Here is a 6,649-nt window from a genome sequence, read left to right on the forward strand (position 1 = left end):
GTCCCAGTGCGCATAAAGTCGACCAATAATACCCCTTTCCGATCCCAAAAAAACGGTTGTAATGACGTTATCGACAGACTGTGTTTGTTTGAATTTCCGCGGCTTTGGCGAAGAAGGATGCCGCCACTGGCGTGATTGTTGCTTGGTCTCCGGTGTAAAGTGGTATGCCCAGGTTTCGTCACCCGTCACAATTTGGTCCAGAAAGTTGTCCTGTTCGCCTGCAAGGCAACTCGTTGGCGCACGTGGTCCTCAGTCAGCATGCGTGGCACCCATCTTGCGCACACCTTCGGGTAGTTCAATGACTCCGTTAAAATTCTGTGAGCGGTGCTTCGGGAAACCACAGGAGCCAACGTGCAGAGATCATCCAGGGTGATCCGCCGATCTTCACGTATGCTTTGCTCAACCTTCAACACTGTCTCCTCAGAAATTGACGGTCTCCCGCTCCTTTATTCGTCGTGAATTTCGGTCCGACCAGCTGCAAACCCTCTACACCACTTACGAGCGTTTTTGACATCCATGCATGACTCACCATACACTTCCGTCAATTGGCGATGGATTTCAATCGGCGCAGTGCCCTTTGCGTTCAAAAACTATGCGCAGTTCGCACTAGGCAGTAACATCCAACAGGAGCTCCATTCTCAACTGCTGCCAAGGCGAGACCGAGCGTATCAGCGCGGCGTGCGCATGTTTACACACAGCGCTTGAAACACTCTTCATAACAGAGTGACCAATTAATACAAACAGAATTCTGTACTTATAAAAATAGGAGATCTTACCTTTGGGATTACCCTCGTACAAACAACAGAAGAGCAAAACAACGGCATAGGAAAATGTGACCAGATGACCACTTACAAAAAACGCGAGTGAGCCAGTCATGCTATTAACACATTAAGACAATCACATTCAAATCTTAAGAAAAATATTAGACAATTCACAAATCTTTAAGGCTCCAACAAGTTGGAAAGTCACTTAAAATGGAGCGTCGGTCTGTCGATAAATCTGACGCTGCTCTCTGGTCAGAAAACAAAACACAGTCCAATAAAATATGGCGCACAGTGATCTGCACCCCACGAGCACCACACATTGGAGCGTCCTCTCATAGGAGCAAGAAGCCGTGCGTCACAGGGCTTGCGGCCTATGCGAAGGCGAGTAACGAGCACCTCGCCCCGTCGACATGGGTGCAAGGAGATACGTCACGGCCGCTTTGTGCACTTTACTAGACGACGGTTACTTACAGCCATTCATCCTCCTATCGACACAAGACTCTGAATCTCAGCAGCGAGGTGATTGCATTCAGGGTGATGCCACACCGAAATACACTCCTGGAAATGTAAAAAAGAACACATTGACACCGGTGTGTCAGACCCACCATACTTGCTCCGGACACTGCGAGAGGGCTGTACAAGCAATGATCACACGCACGGCACAGCGGACACACCAGGAACCGCGAATGGCGCTAGCTGCGCAGCATTTGTGCACCGCCACCGTCAGTGTCAGCCAGTTTGCCGTGGCATACGGAGCTCCATCGCAGTCTTTAACACTGGTAGCATGCCGCGACAGCGTGGACGTGAACCGTATGTGCAGTTGACGGACTTTGAGCGAGGGCGTATAGTGGGCATGCGGGAGGCCGGGTGGACGTACCGCCGAATTGCTCAACACGTGGGGCGTGAGGTCTCCACAGTACATCGATGTTGTCGCCAGTGGTCGGCGGAAGGTGCACGTGCCCGTCGACCTGGGACCGGACCGCAGCGACGCACGGATGCACGCCAAGACCGTAGGATCCTACGCAGTGCCGTAGGGGACCGCACCGCCACTTCCCAGCAAATTAGGGACACTGTTGCTCCTGGGGTATCGGCGAGGACCATTCGCAACCGTCTCCATGAAGCTGGGCTACGGTCCCGCACACCGTTAGGCCGTCTTCCGCTCACGCCCCAACATCGTGCAGCCCGCCTCCAGTGGTGTCGCGACAGGCGTGAATGAAGGGACGAATGGAGACGTGTCGTCTTCAGCGATGAGAGTCGCTTCTGCCTTGGTGCCAATGATGGTCGTATGCGTGTTTGGCGCCGTGCAGGTGAGCGCCACAATCAGGACTGCATACGACCGAGGCACACAGGGCCAACACCCGGCATCATGGTGTGGGGAGCGATCTCCTACACTGGCCGTACACCACTGGTGATCGTCGAGGGGACACTGAATAGTGCACGGTACATCCAAACCGTCATCGAACCCATCGTTCTACCATTCCTAGACCGGCAAGGGAACTTGCTGTTCCAACAGGACAATGCACGTCCGCATGTATCCCGTGCCACCCAACGTGCTCTAGAAGGTGTAAGTCAACTACCCTGGCCAGCAAGATCTCCGGATCTGTCCCCCATTGAGCATGTTTGGGACTGGATGAAGCGTCGTCTCACGCGGTCTGCACGTCCAGCACGAACGCTGGTCCAACTGAGGCGCCAGGTGGAAATGGCATGGCAAGCCGTTCCACAGGACTACATCCAGCATCTCTACGATCGTCTCCATGCGAGAATAGCAGCCTGCATTGCTGCGAAAGGTGGATATACACTGTACTAGTGCCGACATTGTGCATGCTCTGTTGCCTGTGATATGTGCCTGTGGTTCTGTCAGTGTGATCATGTATGTATCTGACCCCAGGAATGTGTCAATAAAGTTTCCCCTTCCTGGGACAATGAATTCACGGTGTTCTTATTTCAATTTCCAGGAGTGTAACTTGAGGGTCACTACACACCTCCTTGGCTGCTATATCTGCCCCTTCGTTCCCCGCAATACTCATGTGCTCTGGCACGCAGTAGAAAGACTTCTCAATCACCAGCAGTTGTAGCTGGAGGAGGGCGTCTTGCATATTCTAGGCTACTTATCAGCTGAGTACACTTGTTGTAGAGAGTGAAGGACACTCAGAGAATCGGAACAGACAATGAATTTAGTACTCGAATCATGTCTCATCCACTCAGTGTCCGCAATATCGTATGCAACACCGCGTCGAAAACAGTAAAGTCTTCAGGCAGTCTGAGCTTGAGGACACGAGCAGGGAAAACAACAGAACAACCAACGGAGCCACCTGTTAAGACCCATCCATATAGCTATAGAATCATGGTGTTCAGATAAAATGTCCTTAAATAGTGATTAAAAACATATTCAGGAGTGCAATCTCTACCGTACTGCACTAAATCTAAAATTACTCTGGGTCTCTGCAGCAACCAGGGTGGCAGACAGTCAAAACTCAGGATCTCGTATTGCTCCACACCAAGTTACCCCAGTACACGCAGCACGCATATCCCAAATAGCCTTGGTGCTTTTGGGCGATTGTAGAAAAGGTGGATGAACAACAGTACGGTATGCAGCGGGATTTAGAGTTGCAAGGAACTTACATGTCTGAGGCACCATGAGAAGTTGCCGTCGGATTATAAGTGGCTGTTCACCAGCCCCAGCACAGAGATTGTGTTTATAAGCACCCTTAGCCAGCCTAACCCCTCATGGTGGAGAGCGTTAATTATATTCAGAAAAGTAGGCCTCGCCGATATATACAGAATACTCCCATTGTCTAGTCGCGCACGCGCAAAAGCGCGATCAAAGTGGAGCAGACGCGCTGCGTCCGCTCCCCACGATCTGTGGCTAAGGCACTTTGTAATAATCAGTATCTTCAGGGCTTTGCCTTTCAGGTCTCTCAGGTGTGGTTACCATGTCAATCTGGAGAGAAAAATGAGTCTTTGAAACGTAGCACAGTGCACCTCATATGCGAGGCAGGTAAACTAAAAACGCGACGAGAATGATTAAAATGAACACACACCTACCTGCAGAAACGGAAAACCCGTCTTTGCAATCCCCTTCTCTAATCTCTGCACTGCAAGCTGCAACTAGCGAGTCGCTGTAGCAACACTCGAGAAGGAGCAGAAAACAGTAAAGTCGTCCACAAATACCGAGCTTTGTGCAGGATTCCTCACTATAGATGTGATACTTGTTCCGGCATAACGACAAGCACCGGCACGACGATGGAGAACGTAAGAGCAGAGAAGGCTGTGAGACGACGTCAGCCAATAGCACGCTGACTTGGACGACGCCACCACTGGGGCGGCATCTACACGAATAGAATATAAGTGCCGTGCCGCCCAGCCGCGGCAGGAGTGGGAGAAGAGCTGTTATACAAACGCTACAGCAGTGACTCATGAACTGTTTTGTTTTGACTCCATTGAAACTGTATATACCGAAGGACATTGATTATTTACCTGTCGCCATTAGCTTGCGATACACCTTTGAGAATACTGAAAGTTAAGTATTCAGAATGAGATTTTCTTTCTGCTGCGGAGTGCACGCTGATATGAAACTTCCTGGCAGATTAAAACTGTTAATCAAAATGGCAGTCACAATCGCATTATTTATTTTGTTGCCAACCGGTTACAACCCGCGATGGGGTCATCTTCAGGGCAATATACACCAATTGGTCGCTCGCTGGAGTCGTCTCCCTGCCTGTGCACCATTTGATAGTTACCAACCGTGCACAGGCAGGGTGACGACTCCAGCGAGCGACCAATTGGTGTATATTGCCCTGAAGATGACCCCATCGCGGGTTGTAACCGGTTGGCAACAAAATAAATAATGCGATTGTGACTGCCATTTTGATTAATTGATTATAAGTATACCAGTCGCTGATATCTTCACGCAACTATGTTGTCTAAAAAAAGATTAAAACTGTGTGCTGGACCGAGACTCGAACTCGGGACCTTTGCCTTTCGCGGGCAAGTGCTCTACCATCTTTATTTTATATATATTTTTGTCTTATTTTGTTCTTTATTGTTCGTTCCATTTGTTCGGGGCGGACGTCCCATGACACCCCTTTAGGTCCATCGTTGATCCGTTTACTCAGTTTTTTCTTACAGAGGGCGACTAACCCTCTGACCGAACACGCTGAGCAACCGTGCCGGCAATTTATACCGGGACAGCGCGAACTCAAGTCCCGACTACCAAAAATTATGCGCCCGAGTTACTCACATTTGGAGTAATCGCGGGGGTCAGCTCGACCGAAGTGCAATGGAAGAGCCTCACCCCGGAGGAACCGCCTTCATGATCACGGTAGCCCCTACGCCAGGTAAGTATGTCCATCTGAGCTACCCAAGCACGACTCACGACCGGCCTCACAGCTTCAATTCTGCCAGTACCTCGTCTCCTACCTTCTAAATGTCCCGAGTTCGAGTCTCGGCCCTGCACACAGTATTAATCTGACAGGAAATTTCAAGTTAAGTATTGTCCATTTAACTTACGATTGCTTGAATTGTTGTCTAGCGATACGACGAAGAGCTTCCTAGGCACACTATGTTAGACGAGTGCGCAGGAGGCTACAATACTGTTTGTGGCTACCGCAAAGAGGGTATCACTTAAAACACTGCCCTGAGTGACACCATTCTCGTGCTGAAAACTATATGACAGCGTGTCACCGACGCGGGACCTAAAAAACCGCCTGGACAGGAAAGACCACTTGAAGATGGTGAGATGCCCACAAAAGACCCATTGATGAAGTTGTTCTAGAATACTGTGTTTGCAAGTAGTGTCGCATGCCTTACTGATGTCAAAGACTGCATTGGTGTACTGATGTTTACATAGGAAAGCCTGCTGAATAATCGGCTCTAGCAGATTGTCGACAGTGGACCGAAATCAGCAGAATCCACATTGAGAGCGGCTAAGGAGTTGCCTGGTTTCTAACAACCAGACCAGACGACGGTTAGACATTCGCTCTAGAGTCTTTCCTATACAGCTGTTTATGACGATATTCCTATAACTGCTGGGACACGAGCTGTCCGTGCCTGGTTTGAGCAGAGGGATCAAAAGTGCCTCTCTCCAAGAACCGGGAAAGTGACCTCTCTGCCGTATCAAATTAAAACATTTGAGGAGGATTTCCTTTGATGGTATAACCAAACGTCGAACCATGCAGCAGTGGATATTTGGTCGTGACCGAGTGCAGTAGTACGAGTCTCAGACAGTGCCGATCGCAGTTCCCACATGAAGAAAGGGTAGTCATAAGACTCAGAATTGCTGGATCTGAACTCCAACTTTCCACCCTCTACAGTCGCACAATAGCGGTGAAACGGCAGGTACTGGCTTGCATTGGGAGTATGCAAAATGCTGTACCATCCTCTGAGGGATGTCTCCCGACATTATTTGGAGACACCCCTGTTTCACCACTCCTGCTACTGGTAAACGTCTGTGTTTACTGGAAATCCACCTCATGGCATCTTGCAATTTTATAGAAGAAGTGGAACTGTTGATGGAGTCCAGGAACGCTTGACATGACCTTCCCTTACTCTCCTTCATTAGGCTTCACTCTCGCAGTCCGAAAGGTTGTGAGGTTTCCTGCTGTTGTGTGGTACTTAAATCATCGAAGAGCCAAACGCCTGTCCCGGATTGCTGAGCGACAGTCATCACACTGCAGGTTGTCTCCTAAGATGAGCTGAGGACTTCGTCAGCTGCATGATGGATCACACCTGTGTGTGATGCAGTCCACGCATTCCTGGACCCTGTCACAGGTAAAGCCCCTGTTCAGGTAAAGCCCCACCCAGTAAGACGATCCGCAGTGGGAGAAATGAGTCGTGGAGGGGGGCGGATGGGGGGGAGGGGAAGAGGAGGGCGTTCGATAAGGCCT

At 50.0% G+C, this 6,649-nt stretch overlaps 1 non-coding gene across 1 annotated transcript; it reads right to left on the minus strand.

Moving 5' to 3' along the window:
- Positions 1 to 4,946: 4,946 nt before the first annotated feature.
- On the minus strand, positions 4,947 to 5,109 carry LOC126178481 (U1 spliceosomal RNA). The gene has a single exon (XR_007536378.1). It is a non-coding gene; the product is annotated as a U1 spliceosomal RNA (small nuclear RNA).
- Positions 5,110 to 6,649: the final 1,540 nt, after the last annotated feature.

This window comes from Schistocerca cancellata, chromosome 3, assembly GCF_023864275.1.
Source record: "Schistocerca cancellata isolate TAMUIC-IGC-003103 chromosome 3, iqSchCanc2.1, whole genome shotgun sequence".
NCBI lineage: Eukaryota > Metazoa > Arthropoda > Insecta > Orthoptera > Acrididae > Schistocerca > Schistocerca cancellata.